We start from the raw sequence: 19,531 nt of genomic DNA on the forward strand, positions 1-19,531 counted from the left end.
TCCCTCCAATGTACCAATGTGGCATCTGTCATTAAAATTTTGGAAATGGTCTCTGTTACCATGGAAACCAGCAAAAATGTCAAAAATTTCAAAATGCTCCAAACTTTATAAAACTTAATATAAATGTTAACTGGCAAGTATATATGAGACTTCTGGCTTTGGAATTTCCAAAATGGCCGCCGTTGCCATGGAAACAGCAAAAATGTGTAAAAATTTCAAAATGCTCCAAATGTTCTGAAAATTTACAGAAAGATGTAAAGCCATGCATATATGTGCATTCACTGTTTAAAATTTTTGAAATGTCTGCCGCTTAGAGGCAATAGGGGGAAGGGTGACATCCGCTATTGCTTGCAATGGCGAATCTAGTTAAGTCGCCAAAACTGAGTTTTGGGGACTTTATGTTTTTGTCCCGTTTCTTATTAAGTCGCCAAAACGGAGTTTTGGGGACTTTATGTTTTTGTCCCGTTATTTATTATTATTATTATTATTCTTAACCCTAATTTGTCCGACCATTTTCTTCCAAGCCTTAAATGAAGGAAACTTTATATTTGGTATGATGTTGGGGTAGTATCCCTAGGGGTGCATTCACTATTTTTTATTTTAAATGGGGGTCAACTTGGCACTATTTGGGGGCCGGAACATGGGTGGGGTCATTTTTCGACTATTGATTCGCTACTGGTAGAACCTTTAAGTTTTGTGTAATACAAGAGACCGATGTCCAGGTGTCCATTCCACATTTTTTATTTCAGCCTGGGGTCATCTTGGCATTATTTTAGGGGGTCAATTTTCATGGAACATTCTAGAACAATAGTCATGTGATTAGTCATGTGATAGTGTTGAATTATTCCTATGTACTTTTTATGTTATATAATGATAGATTATTACAGGTAGCACCATATGTAGCTGTAATTTGACTTTGGAATTTTTAGAATGGCCGCCGTTACCATGGAAACTGTAAAAATGTGAAAAATTTTTAAAATGCTTCAAATTTAATGAAATTTTACAGAGATGTTAACAAGTGTATGTAGATTTGGAATTTGACTTTGGAATTTCCAAAATGGCCGCCGTTGCCATGGAAACAACAAAAATGCGAAAAATCTAGATTTGGTCCAATCTTTATGAAACTTGACAGTAATGTGACCTGTCATGTGTAGATGTGCCATCCGACTTTGGAATTTTCAAAATGGCTGCCGTTACCATGGAAACTGCAAAAATGTAAAAAAAATCAAAATGCTTCAAACTTGATGAAACTTTACACAAATGTTGACTGTCTTATGTGGATGTGACATTTGACTTTGGAATTTTTAAAATGGCCACCGTAACCATGGAAACATGAATGCCTAAATTTGAAAATTGGTCCAATTTTTATGAAACTTGTAAGTAATGTGACCTGTCACGTGTAGATGTGATATCTGACTTTGAAGTTTCAAAATGGCTGCCGTTACCATTGAAACAGTAGAACAATGGTTGGGGGCCGTTTTGGCGACTTTTGTGTTAGCATCCTAACACAGGATTACTTGTTATGTGACCCGATCGATAATGTCGGGTGACATATTGCTTTTCCTCTGTTTCTTTTTCCCTATTATTATTATTATTATTATTATTTTTCTTCCACCTAATTATGTCCGCCTGCTTTCTCAGAGCCAAAGGAACCAATCTGAATGATGGTTCACTATAACAAGGAACCCTGATTTTCGAGTTGCAGTGCAACTTTGGAACTAAAAAATGGCTGCCATCACCATGGAAACTGAAAAATGGTGAAAAAATATAATTTTGGTTTTCGGTGAATTATTTGAGAATGCTTAAACTTAAAATCATTAGATTTTAATACAATGTAGGTGCCCACTATATACTGGTTTTGGATGATTTTTGCAATCATTGGAACTACTATGTTGCCATGGAAACTACACCAAAAATTTCAAAAATATCAAAATTTAATGAAACTTCACAGTAACGATGAGCAACATTGGTAGATGTTGAATTTGGCGTTGGAATTTCGAAAATGTCTGTCGTTACCATGGAAACAATACAAAACAGGTCAAAATCCTCCAAAAACCTAAAAGTAGCATTTACTTTCTTAAAATGGTAGGTCAAATCGATTGAAACTTTGATGGTATGTTCCCTCCTGTGTTCCAATGTGGCATCTGTCATTAAATTTTGGGAATTGTCTCTGTTACCATAGGAACCATCAAAAATGTCAAAAATTTCAAAAATTTCAAAATGCTCCAAAATTCATGAAACTTCATATGATTGTTGAATGGCAAGTCTGGATGAGACTTTTGACTTTGAAATTTTCAAAATGGCTGCCGTTGCCATGGAAACTGCAAAAATGTGATTTTTTTTAATGCTCTGAATGTACTGAAAATTTACAGAAAGATGTATAGTTATGCATATATGTGCATTCACTGTTAAATTTTTTTGAAATGGCTGCCACTTAGTGGCAATGGGGGAAGGGTGACATCCACTATTGCTTGCAATGGCAAATTTAGTTATTATTATTATTATTATTATTCTTAACCATAATTTGTCCGACCATTTTCTTCCAAGCCTTAAATGATGGAAACTTTATATTTGGTATATATATGATGATGGGGTAGTATCCCTAGGGGTGCATTCACTATTTTTTATTTCAAATGGGGTCAACTTGGCACTATTTGGGGGCTGGAACATGGGTGGAGTCATTTTTCTACTATTGATTCGCTACTGGTAGAACCTTTAAGTTTTGTGTAATACAAGAGACCGATGTCCAGGTGTCCATTCCACATTTTTTATTTCAGCCCGGGGTCATCTTGGCATTATTTTAGGGGGTCAATTTTCATGGAACATTCTAGAACAATAGTCATGTGATAGTGTTGAATTATTCCTATGTACTTTTATACGACCCCAAAAATTAAAAATTTTTTGGTCGTATATTGGTATGACGTTGGCGTCGTCGTCGTTGTTGTCGTCGTCTGGCGTCGTCCGAAGACACATTGGTTTTTGCACTCTAACTTTAGTTTAAGTGAATGGATCTCCATGAAATTTTACCATAAGGTTCAATACCACGAAAGGAAGGTTGGGATTGATTTTGGGGGTTATGGTACCAACAGTTAAGGAATTAGGGGCCAAAAATAAGCATTTTTGTAACTTCCAGACAATAACTTGTGTGTAAGTGTATGGATCTCTCTGACATTGTACCACAAGGTTCCATATCACAAAGGAAAGGCTGTAATTGATTTTGGGGGTAATTGCCTCAAAATTTTAGGAATAAGGGGCCAAAAAAGGGGCAAAAAACCAGCATTTTTCTAGTTTCATGCCAATAACTTGTGTGTAAGTGTTTGGATATTTCTGAAATTGTACTACAAGGTTCCATATCACAAAGGGAAAGCTGGAATTGAGTTTGGGGGTAATTGCCCGAAACGTTTAGGAATTGGGGGCCAAAAAGGGGCCAAAAATAAGCATTTTTCTAGTTTCCAGACAATAACTTGTGTTCAAGTGTATGGATCTCTCTGAAATTGTACTGCAAGGTACCATACCACAAAGGGAAGGCTGGGATTGAGTTTGGGGGTGATGAATCATAAGGGGTTCAAAAAATTTGGGGGGGGGGATTTTTTTTTTTATTTTTTTTTCTTTTTTTCCTTTTTTTTTTCTTTTAAAATTTTCCATTTTAAGTTGGTTATTTCTGATTAATATTTAAAAGCAAATAATAATGATATGGTAGGAGATACACACCAAACAGGATGTGTAAATTATTATATAATAAGTATTGTGCAATAGCAAGAAATTTTCAATTGCACAGTATTGCACAATAGCAAGAAATCTTCAATTGCACAGTATTGCGCAATAGCAAGAAATCTTCAATTGCACAGTATTGCGCAATAGCAAGAAATATCCAATAGCACAATATTGCGCAATAGCAAGAAATTGTCAATTGTACAGTATTGCGCAATAGCAAGAAATATTTAATTGCACAGTATTGTGCAAAAGAAGATACTTCGTATAAATTGCTTATTTCTTGATCAATTTCAATGGGGTTTTATTCTTGAATTCTTGGGGTTCTTTAATATGCTGAACCTAACTGTGTATTAAGTTTTTGGATTTTGGGCCCCGTTTTTAAATTGGTCCACATTGAGGTCCAAAGGGTCCAAAATTTAACTTTGTTTGATTTCATCAAAAATTGAATTATTGGGGTTCTTTGATATGCCGAATCTAACCGTGTATTTAGATTCTTAATTTTTGATTCCGTTTTCAAATTGGTCTACATTAAGGTCCAAAGGGTCCAAAATTAAACTTAGTTTGATTTTAACAAAAATTGAATTTTTAGGGTTCTTTGATATGCTGAATCTAAACATGTATTTAGATTTTTGATTATGGGCCCAGTTTTCAAGTTGGTCCAAATCGGGGTCCAAAATTAAACTTTGTTTGATTTCAACAAAAATTGAATATATGGGGTTCTTTGATATGCTGAATCTAACCATGTATTTAGATTTTTGATTTTTGGGCCCCGTTATCAACTTTGTCCACATTGAGATCAAAAGGGTCCAAAATTAAACTTTGTTTGATTTCATCAAAAATTGAATTCTTGGGGTTCTTTGATATGCTGAATCTAACCATGTATTTAGATTTTGGATATTGGACCATAATAGGTGAATGTCCAATTTAAAATTTTTAAGTTCTTAGACCACATTCATTCTGTGTCAGAAACCTATGCTGTGTCAAATATTTAATCACAATCCAAATTCAGAGCTGTATCAAGCTTGAATGTTGTGTCCATACTTGCCCCAACTGTTCAGGGTTCGACCTCTGCGGTCGTATCTAGCTGCGCCCTGCGGAGCATTTTATTATGCTATATAATGATAGATTATTACAGGTAGCACCATATGTAGCTGTAATTCGACTTTGGAATTTTTAAAATGGCCGCCGTTACCATGGAAACTGCAAAAATGTGAAATTTTTTAAAATACTTTAAATTTAATGAAATTTTACAGAGATGTGAACGAGTGTATGTAGATTTGGAATTTGACTTTGGAATTTCCAAAATGGCAGCCATTGCCATGGAAACAACAAAAATGCGAAAAATCTAGATTTGGTTTAATCTTTATGAAACTTGACAGTAATGTGACCTGTCATGTGTAGATGTGCCATCCGACTTTGGAATTTTCAAAATGGCTGCGGTTACCATGGAAACTGCAAAAATGTCAAAAAATTCAAAATGCTTCAAACTTGATGAAACTTTACACAAATGTTGACTGTCTTATGTAGATGTGACATTTGACTTTGGAATTTCCAAAATGGCCACCGTAACCATGGAAACACGAATGCCTAAATTTGAAAATTGGTCCAATTTTTATGAAACTTGTAAGTAATGTGACCTGTCACATGTAGATGTGATATCCGACTTTGAAGTTTCAAAATGGCTGCCGTTACCATGAAAACAGTAGAACAATGGTTGGGGGCCGTTTTGGCGACTTTTGTGTTAGCATCCTAACACAGGATTACTTGTTATGTCACCCGATCGATAATGTCGGGTGACATATTGCTTTTCCTCTATTTCTTTTTCCCTATTATTATTATTATTAAGGTCTTTCCACTCCGTGAGAAAGACCTTATTATTTTTCTAATGTTTTTTTTTTAAGGTCTTTCCACTCCGTTAGGAAAGACCTTATTGTTTTTCTAATGTTTTTTTTTTTTCTTTTTTTTTTTCTTTTTTTTCTTCCAACATTTTTTGGGAATGCTCTTCCCCTGTTTCTGTTGAAGTTATCAAGACCAAATATGGACCATCGATAGACCGCATCATGAAGTATTACCACATGACCCTGTTAAGGATTTCATCATCCTCTGTAGAAGTTATCTCCCTTTTATTGGATTTTTTCGACATGGCCCCCCCTCGTTGTTTTTAAAGATATCATGACCTGATTTAGACAATAGGTAGATCTCATCATGATGTACTACCATATGAGGCTGCATAGGATTTCATCATCCCCTATGCGAGTTATATTCCCTTAAAGCAATTTCTTTCCTTTGCATTTTTCTTAAAAACTATTAGGGATAGAATCGATTTGAAAACAGCAACATGTACAAGATCAGATGGCAATGTTGATGAACATATAAAATAATTTTGTTATTGACCCTTATAAGGAGTTATTTCTCTTGAAAAAATATACACAATTTTTGAAAAATTGTATTTCGAGAACCGGAAGTCGTAGAGACTTGGGACCTACACCAATAATCTTAAGTTCATGTGACCTTCACTTTGCAACCAAGGTCAAAGGTCACCGAGTGCAAAAAAAAATTACACTGCAATTTCAAGCTTACATATTAAGAAAACGATAAGAGTTTGCTGCATACATACTGTGTATAAAATGTTCCTCTCGACGAGCTCTACATTTTATACATTAAACTTAAAAATGTCCGACCGTCTGTTCAAAAGTTACGACGAGATAATTCTTAAAAGTATAGTATTGTGTATATATCTTTTTAAAGGTAACAGATATAAACCTACTATAAATTGCAAAAATGATCAGTATTGTAAGACCTTCAATCTGAGTTCAATGTCAGGTAATGATGACATTTTACCTTGACCTTCAAAGTGTACTATGACCTTGACCTTGTGATATTTGAAAGGTCAAGTTGTCTTGAGTTGAATGGTGGTAGTCTTATGTCTCTACAACTCCCGGTTCTCAAGTTTGGTATTGCATCATATATTTGATGATTCATTGTGACCTTGATGAACTTTGGAATTGTCCCAAATTTTTTATGCAACGTTGCCCTTTAACTGCAGATCATTTATCATTTAACAGATTTGAGATATCTATTGTCGTTTTAGAGATAATTCAGTTTGAAGTTTTGCGAGCGGAGGCATGTATTTCTGAATCAACAACAGCTTTCCACCTGAAATTTTCAGAAATTGAAGAGTTTAACATGGTTATATGTTTGACTAATTACCAAAAACTTTCAATGAAAAACTCAAAAAAAAAAATCAATTTGAAATTTTCATCTTTTACATTGACTTTGTAAGTTTCATAAGTCCTATTTATATAGTTGATATTGCATCATTTTTGGCTCTTTGCCAAATGCGGTCATTATGTATATCAAATTGAACGTCTAAATGAGCTCTACTCAAAAATGAAAATTTCAAACCCCTTTTCCATCCCAGTGGGAAGGGTGGGGTCATTAAGTGCAAACAATTCAAACTTCTCAGATGGTTAGGTTGTCGCATATCAAATGAAAGTCCATAAAGCGTACATTTCAAATATCAAATTGACGTCCCCAAAAAATGAGTTGGGTGGGGTCATTGAGTGCAAAACATAAATTTTCTTTTAAGATAAGGTTGTTGTATATCAAATGAAAGGTCATAACGTGTACATTTCAAATATAAAATTCCTGTTCTAGAAAAAGTAGTTGGATGGGGTTATTAAGTGCAAAAATCAAACTTTCTCGAAGATGGCGTTGTCGCATATCAAATGAAAGATCATCAAGTCTACATTACATATATCATACTTCCGATCTCGAAAATTAAGGCGGATGGGGTCATTAGGTGTAAAAAGCGAAAAGTTTTAGAAGGTATGCTTGTCGTATATCAAATGAAAGGTCGTAAAAAGTACATTACGAAAACATCACTTTTACAGGAAAGACCTTTCAATTGTTTTACAAACAATTGAGATACTAGTCTTTTTCTTTTTTTTCTTTTTTTTCTTCCAACATTTTTTTGGGAATGCCCTCCCCCCGTTTCTGTTGAAGTTATCAAGACCAAATATGGACCATCGATAGACCTCATCATGAAGTATTACCAGATGACCCTGTTAAGGATTTTGTCATCCCCTGTAGAAGTTATCTCCCTTTTATTGGATTTTTTCGACATGGCCCCAACTCGTAGTTTTTAAAGATATCATGACCTTATTTGAACAATAGGTAGATCTCATCATGATGTACTACCATAGCAGGCTACATAGGATTTCATCATCCCCTATGCGAGTTATATCCCCTTGACGCAATTTCTTTCCTTTGCATTTTTCTCAAAAAGTATTAGGGATAGAATCGATTTGAAAATGGCAGTATCTGCAGGAATAGATGGCAATGTTAATAAAGATAAACAATTAGTATACTATCAATCCTTATAAGGAGTTATTTCCCTTGAAAAAATTTACTCAATTTAAAAAAAAAATGTATTTCTAGAACCAGAAGTCGTAGAGACTTGGGACCTTCACCAATAATCTTTAATTCATGTGACCTTTAATTGCATCCAAGGTCAAAGGTCACTGAGTGCAAAAAAAAAATTACGCTGCAATTTCAAGCTTGTATATTAAAAAAACGATAAGAGTTTGCTGCATACATACTGTGTATAAAATGTTCCTCTCGACGAGCTCTACATTTTATTCATTAAGCTCAAAACGGTCCGACCGTCTGCTCAAAAGTTACGATGAGATAATTCTTAAAAGTATAGTATTGTGTGTAGATCTTTTTAAAGGTAACAGATATCAACCTACTATAAATTGCAAAAATGATCAGTATTTTAAGACCTTCAATTTGAGGTCAATGTCAGGTCATGATGAAATTTTACCTTGACCTTCAAAGTGTACTATGACCTTGACATTGTGACATTTGAAAGGTCAAGTTGTCTTGAGTTGAATGGTGGTATTCCCATGTCTCTACGACTTCCGGTTCTCAAGTTTGGTATTGCATTATATATTTGATGATTCATTGTGACTTTGATGAACTTTGGAATTGTCCCAAATTTTTTTATACAAAGTTGCCCTTCAACTGCAGATCATTTATCATTTAACAGATTTGAGATATCTATTGTCGTTTTAGAGATAATGCAGTTTGAAATTTTGCGAGCGGAGGCATGTATTTCTGAATCAACAACAGCTTACCACCTGAAATTTTCAGAAATTGAAGAGTTTAACATGGTTATGTGTTTGACTAATTACCAAAAACATTCAATGATAAACCTAAAAAAAAAATCAATTTGAAATTTTCATGTTTTACATTGACTTTGTAAGTTTCATAAGTTCTATTTATACAATTGATATTGCATCAATTTTTTTACTTTGCCAAATGGGGTCATTTGGTATATCAAATTGAACGTCTAAATGCCCTCTACTCAAAAATGAAAATTTCAACCCCCCCTTTTTCATCCCCTTAGAAGGGTTGGGTCATTTAGTGCAAAAATAGAACTTCTTACATGGTTAGGTTGTCGCATATCAAATGAAAGTCCATAAAGCGTATTTTTCAAATATCAAATTTACTTCCCCCCCCCCCCCATCCACATGAATGGGTTGGGTGGGGTCATTGAGTGCAAAAAATAAATTGTCTTCTAAGGTAAGGCTGTCGTATATTATTGTTATGACAATTTTTCTCGGAAAACACGGATCAAATTCTTATGTGTGCTACTTCGCTGAAACTACATGTCCAATTGACCTCTAACTCTGCAGCCAACAAGGTATATATGTATTCCATCTAATTTCAACAACGTTTTGCAGCTACCTCCCAAGAATTTTCGTAGAGAAAACAAATGTCAATGCCGTAGAAATCGCTTTCGAGTTCCGTAAATATCAGTGAAATCCTACAATAAAATGTCTGCTCATAGATTAAAATACAAATCTGTGTTACAAACTGCTGCTGAAATATGTACATTGTATAAAAATAATCGATAAACGTGTTTTAAAAGTACACAGGATAAAATAAATCAAAAGCATGCACTGCTCGTGAACTCCGTTCAAAACATCAATTACCTACAGTAACAAAAGAAATACGTTATGTGTTATTCCGTCGATATACATGTTGTCTGTCCAACATCTACACCTAAAAAGAAAGAAATTTGCTAAGTTTTCGCTAATATCAACAAGCCTCGTGACGTCACAATCCGCTCCAGAGATGCGCGCGGGACCTGAAATAGAATAAAAACTTGTATGAAAATGTAAACTTGGGTCCCGCCCCTCTTTTAATTTAGGGGGGGGGGGGGGGGGAGGGGTACTAAAACCTGTTTCTTTCTGTAACTGTATCCTAATAAATAAAGAAATATCTCTCACTGGACGGCAAATCTGTTGTGTGTGTTTTACTCGTGGTTTTTTTTTCTCTCCTTGTAATGTGAACAATTGACTGGTAGAAGATAAGACATCCATTGAACAAATCAAATAAACAAACAAATAAACAAGGAAACAAACAAACAAACAAACAAACAAACAAACAAACAGTGCAATCAATCATGTTTCAAAGGGGAAATATCGTTTACAATTGATTTATATTTAAGGTCTTTCCACTCCGTTAGGAAAGACCTTACTGTTTTTTAATGTTTTTAAGGTCTTTCCACTCCGTTAGGAAAGACCTTATTGTTTTTCTAATGTTTTTTTTTCTTTTTAAGGTCTTTCCACTCCGTTAGGAAAGACCTTATTGTTTTTCTAATTAAGGTCTTTCCACTCCGTTAGGAAAGACCTTATTGTTTTTCTAATGTTTTTTTTTTTCTTTTTTTTTTTTTTCTTTTTCTTTTTTTTTTTTTTCTTTTTTTCCTTCCAACATTTTTTGGGAATGCCCTCCCCCGTTTCTGTTAAAGATATCAAGACCAAATATGGACCATCGATAGACATCATCTTGAAGTATTACCACATGACCCTGTTAAGGATTTCATCATCCCCTGTAGAAGTTATCCCCCTTTTATTGGATTTTTTCAACATGGCCCCCCTTCGTTGTTTTTAAAAATATCATGACCTTATTTTGACAATAGGTTGATCTCATCATGATGTACTACCATATGAGGCTGCATAGGTTTTCATCATCCCCTTGAAGCGATTTCTTTCCTTTGCATTTTTCTCAAAAAGTATTAGGGATAGAATCGATTTGAAAACGGCAACATATACAGAAACAGATGGCAATGTTAATGAACATATAAAATGATTTTGTTATTGACCCTTTTAAGGAGTTATTTCTCTTAAAAAAATATACACAATTTTTGAAAAATTGTATTTCGAGAACCGGAAGTCGTAGACACTTGGGACCTACACCAATAATCTTTAGTTCATGTGAGCTTCAATTTGCACCCAAGGTCAAAGGTCACAGAGTGCAAAAAAAATTTACGCTGCAATTTCAAGCTTGCATATTAAGAAAACGATAAGAGTTTGTTGCATACATACTGTGTATAAAATGTTCCTCTCGACGAGGTCTACATTTTATAAATTAAGCTCAAAAATGTCCGACCGTCTGTTCAAAAGTTACATTAACATAATTCTTAAAACTATAGTAACATATGTATATCTTTTAAAAGGTAACAGATATCAACCTACTATAAACTGCAAAGATGATCAGTAATTCAAGGCCTTCAATTTGAGGTCAATGTCAGGTCATGATGAAATTTAACCTTGACCTTCAGAGTGTACTATGACCATGACCTTGTGACATTTGAAATGTCAAGTGGTCCCGAGTTGAATGGTGGTAGTCCCATGTCTCTACGACTTCCGGTTCTCAAGTTTGATATTGCATCATATATTTGATAATTCATTGTGACCTTGATGAACTTTGGAATTGTCCAACTTTTTTCTAAAATGTTGTCCTTTTACTGTAGATCATTTTTCTTTTAACAAATTTGAGATACCTGTTGTCGTTTAAGAGATAATGTACTTTGAAATTTTGCGAGCGGAGGCATGTATTTCTGAATCAACAACAGTTTACCACCTGAAATTATAAGAAATTGAAGAGTTTAACATGGTTATATGTTTGACTAATTACCAAAAACATTCAATGAAAAAAAAAACCAAAAAATCAATTTGAAATTTTCATGTTTTGCATTGACTTTGTAAGTTTCATAAGTTCTATTTATATAATTAATATTGCATCATTTTTGGCACTTTGCCAAATGGGGTCATTTGATATATCAAATTGAGGGTCTTAACGAGCTCTACTCAAAAATGAAAATGTTAAACCCCTTTTTCATCCTAGGGGGAAGGGTGGGGTCATTTAGTGCATAAAATTAAAACCTCTCAGATGGTTAGGTTGTCGCATATCAAATGAAAGTCCATAAAGCGTACATTTCAAATATCAAATTGACGTCCCCAAAAAATGGGTTGGGTGGGGTCATTGAGTGCAAAAAATAAAATTTTCTTTTAAGGCAAGTTTGTTGTATTTCAAATGAAAGGTCGTAACATGTACATTTCAAATATCAGATTCCTGTCCTCAAAAAATGAGTTGGATGGGGTTATTTAGTGCTAAAATCAAACTTTCTAGAACATGGCGTTGTCGCATATCAAATGAAAGATCATAAAGTCTAGATTACATATATCATACTTCCGATCTCGAAAATTAAGGCGGATGGGGTCATTAAGTGTAAAAAGCGAAAAGTTTCAGAAGGTATGCTTGTCGTATATCAAATGAAAGGTCGTACAAAGTACATTACGAAAACATCACTTTAACAGGAAAGACCTTTCAATTGTTTTACAAACAATTGAGATACTAGTTTTTTTTTTTTTTTTTTTTCTTTTTTTTCTTCCAATATTATTTGACCTGCCCTCCCCTCGTTTCTATTAGGGTTATCAAGACCAAATACGGACCATCGATAGACCTCATCATGAAGTATTTCCAGATGACCCTGTTAAGGATTTCATCATCCACTTTAGAAGTTATCTCCCTTTTATTGGTTTTTTTCAACATGGCCGCCCCTCGTTGTTTTTAAAGATATCATGTCCTTATTTGTACAATAGGTAGATCTCATCATGATGTATTACCATATGAGGCTGCGTAGAATTTCATCATCCCCTTTGAGAGTTATATCCCCTTGAAGCAATTTCTTTTATTTGCATTTTTCTTAAAAAGTATAAGGGATAGAATTGATTTGAAAATTGCAGCATGTACAAGAACAGATGGCAATGTTAATAAACATAAACAATTATTTTGATATCAACCCTTATAAGGAGTTATTTCCCTTTAAAAAATTTACACAATTTAAAACAAATTCTATTTCAAGAACCGGAAGTCGTAGAGACTTGGGACCTTCACCACTAATCTTTAATTCATGTGACCTTTAATTTGCAACCAAGGTCAAAGGTCACCGAGTGCAAAAAAATTTACGCTGCAATTTCAAGCTTGCATATTAAGAAAACAATAAGAGTTTGCTGCATACATACTGTGTATAAAATGTTCTTCTCGACAAGCTCTACATTTTATACATTAAGCTCAAACATGTCCGACCGTCTGTTCAAAAGTTACATCTAGATAATTCTTAAAAGTATAGTATTGTGTGAATATCTTTTAAGTGGTAACATATAGCAACCTACTATAAATTGCAAAAATGATCAGTATTGTAAGACCTTCAATTTGAGGTCAATGTCAGGTCATGATGAAATTTTACCTTGACCTTCAAAGTGTACTATGACCTTGACCTTGTGATATTTGAAAGGTCAAGTTGTCTTGAGTTGAATGGTGGTAGTCTTATGTCTCTACGACTCCGGTTCTTAAGTTTGGTATTGCATCATATATTTGATGATTCATTGTGACCTTGATGAACTTTGAAATTGTCCCAAATTTTTTATGCAACATTGCTCTTTAACTTCAGATCATTTATCATTTAACAGATTTGAGATATCTATTGTCGTTTTAGAGATAATGCAGTTTGAAGTTTTGCGAGCGGAGGCATGTATTTCTGAATCAACAACAGCTTTCCACCTGAAATTTTCAGAAATTGAAGAGTTTAACATGGTTATATGTTTGACTAATTACCAAAAACTTTCAATGAAAAACTCAAAAAAAAAATCAATTTGAAATTTTCATCTTGTAAGTTTCATAAGTCCTATTTATATAGTTGATATTACATCATTTTTGGCTCTTTGCCAAATGCGGTCATTATGTATATCAAATTGAACGTCTAAATGAGCTCTACTCAAAAATGAAAATTTCAAACCCCTTTTCCATCCCAGTGGGAAAGGTGGGGTCATTAAGTGCAAACAATTCAAACTTCTCAGATGGTTATGTTGTCGCATATCAAATGAAAGTCCATAAAGCGTACATTTCAAATATCAAATTGACGTCCCCAAAAAATGAGTTGGGTGGGGTCATTGAGTGCAAAACATAAATTTTCTTTTAAGATAAGGTTGTTGTATATCAAATGAAAGGTCATAACGTGTACATTTCAAATATCAAATTCCTGTTCTAGAAAAACTAGTTGGATGGGGTTATTAAGTGCAAAAATCAAATTTTCTAGAAGATGGCGTTGTCGCATATCAAATGAAAGATCATCAAGTCTACATTACATATATCATACTTCCGATCTCGAAAATTAAGGCGGATGGGGTCATTAGGTGTAAAAAGCGAAAAGTTTTAGAAGGTATGCTTGTCGTATATCAAATGAAAGGTCGTAAAAAATACATTACGAAAACATCACTTTTACAGGAAAGACCTTTCAATTGTTTTACAAACAATTGAGATACTAGTTTTTTCTTTTTCTTTTTTTTTTTCTTTTTTTTCTTCCAACATTTTTTTGACATGCCCTACCCTCGTTTCTATTAAAGTTATCAAGACCAAATTTGAACCACCGATAGACCTCATCATGAAGTATTACCAGATGACCCTGTTTAGGATTTCATCATCTCCTTTGGAAGTTATCTCCCTTTTATTGGGTTTTTTCAACATGGCCTCCCCTCGTTGTTTTTAAAGATATCATGATTTTATTTGTACTATAGGTAGATCTCATCATGATGTATTACCATATGAGGCTGCGTAGGATTTCATCAACTCCTTTGAGAGTTGCATCCCCTTGAAGCAATTTCTTTAATTTTATTTTTTCTTAAAAAGTATAAGAGATAGAATCGAATTGAAAATTGCAGCATCTACAAGAACAAATGGCAATGTTAATAAACATAAACAATTAGTATGTTATCAATCCTTATACGGAGTGATTTCCCTTGAAAAATTTTACTCAATTTTTAAAAAATTGTATTTCGAGAACCGGTAGTCGTAGAGACTTGGGACCTTCACCAATAATCTTTATTTCATGTGACCTTTAACTTCCACCCAAGGTCAAAGGTCACTGAGTGCAAACAAAATTTACACTGCAATTTCAAGCTTACATATTAGGAAAACGATAAGAGTTTGCTGCATACATACTGTGTATAAAATGTTCCTCTCGACGAGCTCTACATCTTATTTATTAAGCTCAAAACTGTCCGACTGTCTGTTCACAAGTTACGACGAGATAATTCTTAAAAGTATAGTATTGTGTGTATATCTTCTTAAAGTGAACAGAAGTAACCTACTATAAATTGCAAAAATGATCAGTATTTTAAAACCTTCAATTTGAGGTCAATGTCAGGTCATAATGAAATTTAACCTTGACCTTCAGAGTGTGCTATGACATTGACATTGTGACATTTGAAAGGTCAAGTGGTCCTGAGTTGAATAGTGGTAGTCTTATGTCTCTACGACTTCCGGTTCTGAAGTTTAATATTGCATCATATATTTGATAATTCATTGTGACCTTGATGAACTATGGAATTGTCCCAAATTTTTTTATACAATGTTGCCTTCTAACGGTAGATCATTTATCATTTAACAGATTTGAGATATCTGTTGTCGTTTAAGAGATAATGCAGTTTGAAAATTTTCGAGCGGAGGCATGTATTTCTGAATCAACAACAGTTTACCACCTGAAATTTTCAGAAATTAAAGAATTCAACATGGTTATATGTTTGACTAAATACCAAAAGCATTCAATGAAAAGAAAACCCAAAAAATCAATTTTGAAATTTTCATGTTTTGCATTTACTTTGTAAGTTTCATAAGTTCTATTTATATAATTGATATTGCATCATTTTTGGCACTTTGCCAAATGGGGTCATTTGATATATCAAATTGAAGGTCTTAACGAGCTCTACTCAAAAATGAAAATGTTAAACCCCCTTTTCATCCCGGGGGGGAAGGGTGGGGTCATTTAGTGCAAAAAATTCAAACTTCTCGGATGGTTAGGTTGTCGCATATCAAATGAAATTCCATGAAGCGTACATTTCAAATATCAAATTGACGTCCCCAAAAATGGGTTGGGTGGGGTCATTGAGTGCAAAAAATAAAATTTTCTTTTAAGGTAAAGTTGTTGTATTTCAAATGAAAGGTCGTAACGTGTACATTTCAAATATCAGATTCTTGTCCTCAAAAAATTAGTTGGATGGGGTTATTAAGTGCAAAAATAAAACTTTCTAGAACATAACGTTGTCGCATATCAAATGAAAGATAATCAAGTCTAGATTACATATATCATACTTCCGATATCAAAAATGTAGGCGGATGGGGTCATCAAGTGTAAAAAGTGAAAATTTTCAGAAGGTATGCTTGTCGTATATCAAATGAAAGGTCTTAAAGAGTACATTACAAAAACATCACTTTTGCAGGAAAAACCTTTCAATTGTTTTACAAACAATTGAGATACTAGTTTTTTCTTTTTTTTCTTCCAACATTTTTTTTGACATGCCCTCCCGCCGTTTCTGTTGTAGTTATCAAGACCAAATATGAACCATCGATAGACCTCATCATGAAGTATTACCAGATGACCCTGTTAAGGATTTCATCATCCCCTTTAGAAGTTATCTCCCTTTTATTGGTTTTTTTCGACATAGCCCCTCGTCGTTATTTTTTAAGATATCATGACTTTATGTGGACAATAGGTAGATCTTACCATGATGTATTACCATATGAGGCTGCGTAAGATTTCATCATCCCCTTTGAGAGTTATATCCCCTTAAAGGAATTTCTTTTATTTGCATTTTTCTAAAAAAGTATTACAGATAGAATCAATTTGAAAATGGCAGCATGTACAAGAACAGATGGCAATGTTAATAAACATAAACAATTATTTTGTTATTAACCCTTATAAGGAGTTATTTCTCTTGAAAAATTATACACAATTTTTGAGAATTCTACTTCGAGAACCGGAAGTAGTAGAGACTTGGGACCTTCACCAATAATCTTTAATTCATGTGACCTTTAACTTGCACCCAAAGTCAAAGGTCACTGAGTGCAAAAAAAAATTACGCGGCAATTTCAAGCTTACATATTAAGAAAACGATAAGAGTTTGCTGCATACATACTGTGTATAAAATGTTCCTCTCGACGAGCTCTACATTTTATTCATTAAGCTCAAAACTGTCCGACCGTCTGTTCACAAGTTACGACGAGATAATTCTTAAAAGTATAGAATTGTGTGTATATCTTTTTAAAGGTAACAGATATCAACCTACTATAAATTGCAAAAATTATCAGTATTTTAAAACCTTCAATTTGAGGTCAATTTCAGGTCATGATGAAATTTAACCTTGACCTTCAGAGTGTGGTATGACCTTGACATTATGACATTTGAAAGGTCAAGTGGTCCCGAGTTGAATAGTGGTAGTCTTATGTCTCTACGACTTCCGGTTCTGAAGTTTGATATTGCATCATATATTTGATAATTCATTGTGACCTTGATGAACTATGGAATTGTCCCAAATTTTTTTATACAATGTTGCCTTTCAACTGCAGATCATTTATCATTTAACAGATTTGAGATATCTATTGTTGTTTAAGAGATAATGCAGTTTGAAATTTTTCGAGCGGAGGCATGTATTTCTGAATCAACAACAGATTACCACCTGAAATTTTCAGAAATTAAAGAATTCAACATGATTGTATGTTTGACTAAATACCAAAAACATTCACTGAAAAAAAAAACCCCAAAAATCAATTTGAAATTTTCATGTTTTGCATTTACTTTGTAAGTTTCATAAGTTCTATTTATATAATTGATATTGCATCATTTTTGGCACTTTGCCAAATGGGGTCATTTGATATATCAAATTGAAGGCCTTAACGAGCTCTACTCAAAAATGAAATTGTTAAACCCATTTTCATCCCAGGGGGCAGGGTGGGGTCATTTAGTGCAAAAAATTCAAACTTTTCAGATGGTTAGGTTGTCGCATATCAAATGAAAGTCCATAAGGCGTACATTTCAAATATCAAATTGACGTCCCCAAAAAATGGGTTGGGTGGGGTCATTGAGTGCAAAACATAAATTTTCTTTTAAGATAAGGTTGTTGTATATCAAACGAAAGGTCATAACGTGTACATTTCAAATATCAAGTTCCTGTCCTCCAAAAATTAGATGGATGGGGTTATTAAGTGCAAAAATCAAACTTTTTAGAACATGGCGTTGTCGCATATCAAATGAAAGATAATCAAGTCTAGATTACATATATCATACTTCCAATATCAAAAATGTAGGCGGATGGGGTCATTAAGTGTAAAAAGTGAAAATTTTCAGAAGGTATGCTTGTCGTATATCAAATGAAAGGTCTTAAAGAGTACATTACAAAAACATCACTTTTGCAGGAAAGACCTTTCAATTGTTTTACAAACAATTGAGATACTAGTTTTTCTTTTTTTTCTTCCAACATTTTTTTGGGAATGCCCTCCCCCCCGTTTCTGGTAAAGTTATCAAGACCAAATATAGACCATTGATAGACCTCATCTTGAAGTATTACCACATGACCCTGTTAAGGATTTCATCATCCCCTGTAGAAGTTATCTCCCTTTTATTGGATTTTTTCGACATTGCCTCACCTCGTTGTTTTTAAAGATATTATGACCTTATGTGGACAATAGGTAGATCTCATCATGATGTACTACCCTATGAGGCTGCGTAGGATTTCATCATCCCCTATGCGAGTTATATTCCCTTGAAGCAATTTCTTTCCTTTGCATTTTTCTCAAAAAGTATTAGGGATAGAATCGATTTGAAAACAGCAACATCTACAGGAACAGATGGCAATGTTAATGAACATATAACATAATGTTGTTATTGACCCTTATAAGGAGTTATTCCTCTTGAAAAAATATACATAATTTTTGAAAAATTGTATTTCGAGAACCAAAAGTCGTAGAGACTTGGGACCTACACCAATAATCTTTAGTTCATGTGACCTTCAATTTGCATCTAAGGTCAAAGGTCAACAAGTGCAAAAAAAATTTACGCTGCAATTTCAAGCTTACATATTAAGAAAACGATAAGAGTTTGCTGCATACATACTGTGTATAAAATGTTCCTCTCGACGAGCTCTACATTTTATACATTAAGCTCAAAAATGTCCGACCGTCTGTTCAAAAGTTACGACGAGATTATTCTTTAAAGTATAGTTTTGTGTGTATATCTTTTAAAAGGTAACAGATATCAACCTACTATGAACTGCAAAAATGATCAGTATTTTAAGACCTTCAATTTGAGGTCAATGTCAGGTCATGATGAAATTTTACCTTGACCTTCAAAGTGTACTATGACCCTGACCATGTGAAATTTGAAAGGTCAAGTAGTCCTGAGTTGAATGATGGTAGTCCCATGGTTCTACAACTTCCGGTTCTCTTGTTTGGTATTGCATCATATATTTGATGATTCATTGTGACCTTGATTAACTTCGGAATTGTCCCAATTTTTTTTCTACAATGTTGTCCTTCAAATGCAGATCATTTATTATTTAACCGATTTGAGATATCTATTGTCGTATAAGAGATAATGCAGTTTGAAATTGTGCAAGCGGAGGCATGTATTTCT

General features: G+C 33.8%; 3 long non-coding RNA genes across 3 annotated transcripts; all 3 read right to left on the reverse strand.

The window, feature by feature from the left end:
* Nucleotides 1-412: 412 nt before the first annotated feature.
* Nucleotides 413-4,079, reverse strand: LOC127727971 (uncharacterized). The gene is made up of 2 exons (XR_007993952.1): nucleotides 2,714-4,079; nucleotides 413-685 (listed from the first exon to the last, which is right to left on the reverse strand). It is a non-coding gene; the product is annotated as an uncharacterized LOC127727971 (long non-coding RNA).
* A 2,079-nt stretch (nucleotides 4,080-6,158) lies between these two features.
* On the reverse strand, nucleotides 6,159-9,230 carry LOC127727954 (uncharacterized). The gene is made up of 2 exons (XR_007993935.1): nucleotides 8,499-9,230; nucleotides 6,159-6,514 (listed from the first exon to the last, which is right to left on the reverse strand). It is a non-coding gene; the product is annotated as an uncharacterized LOC127727954 (long non-coding RNA).
* A 5,233-nt stretch (nucleotides 9,231-14,463) lies between these two features.
* LOC127727968 (uncharacterized) lies at nucleotides 14,464-16,612 on the reverse strand. Its single transcript, XR_007993949.1, has 2 exons — nucleotides 16,478-16,612; nucleotides 14,464-14,503 (listed from the first exon to the last, which is right to left on the reverse strand). It is a non-coding gene; the product is annotated as an uncharacterized LOC127727968 (long non-coding RNA).
* Nucleotides 16,613-19,531: the final 2,919 nt, after the last annotated feature.

The sequence above is a fragment of the Mytilus californianus genome, unplaced genomic scaffold, assembly GCF_021869535.1.
Source record: "Mytilus californianus isolate M0D057914Y unplaced genomic scaffold, xbMytCali1.0.p SCAF_2, whole genome shotgun sequence".
Lineage (NCBI taxonomy): Eukaryota > Metazoa > Mollusca > Bivalvia > Mytilida > Mytilidae > Mytilus > Mytilus californianus.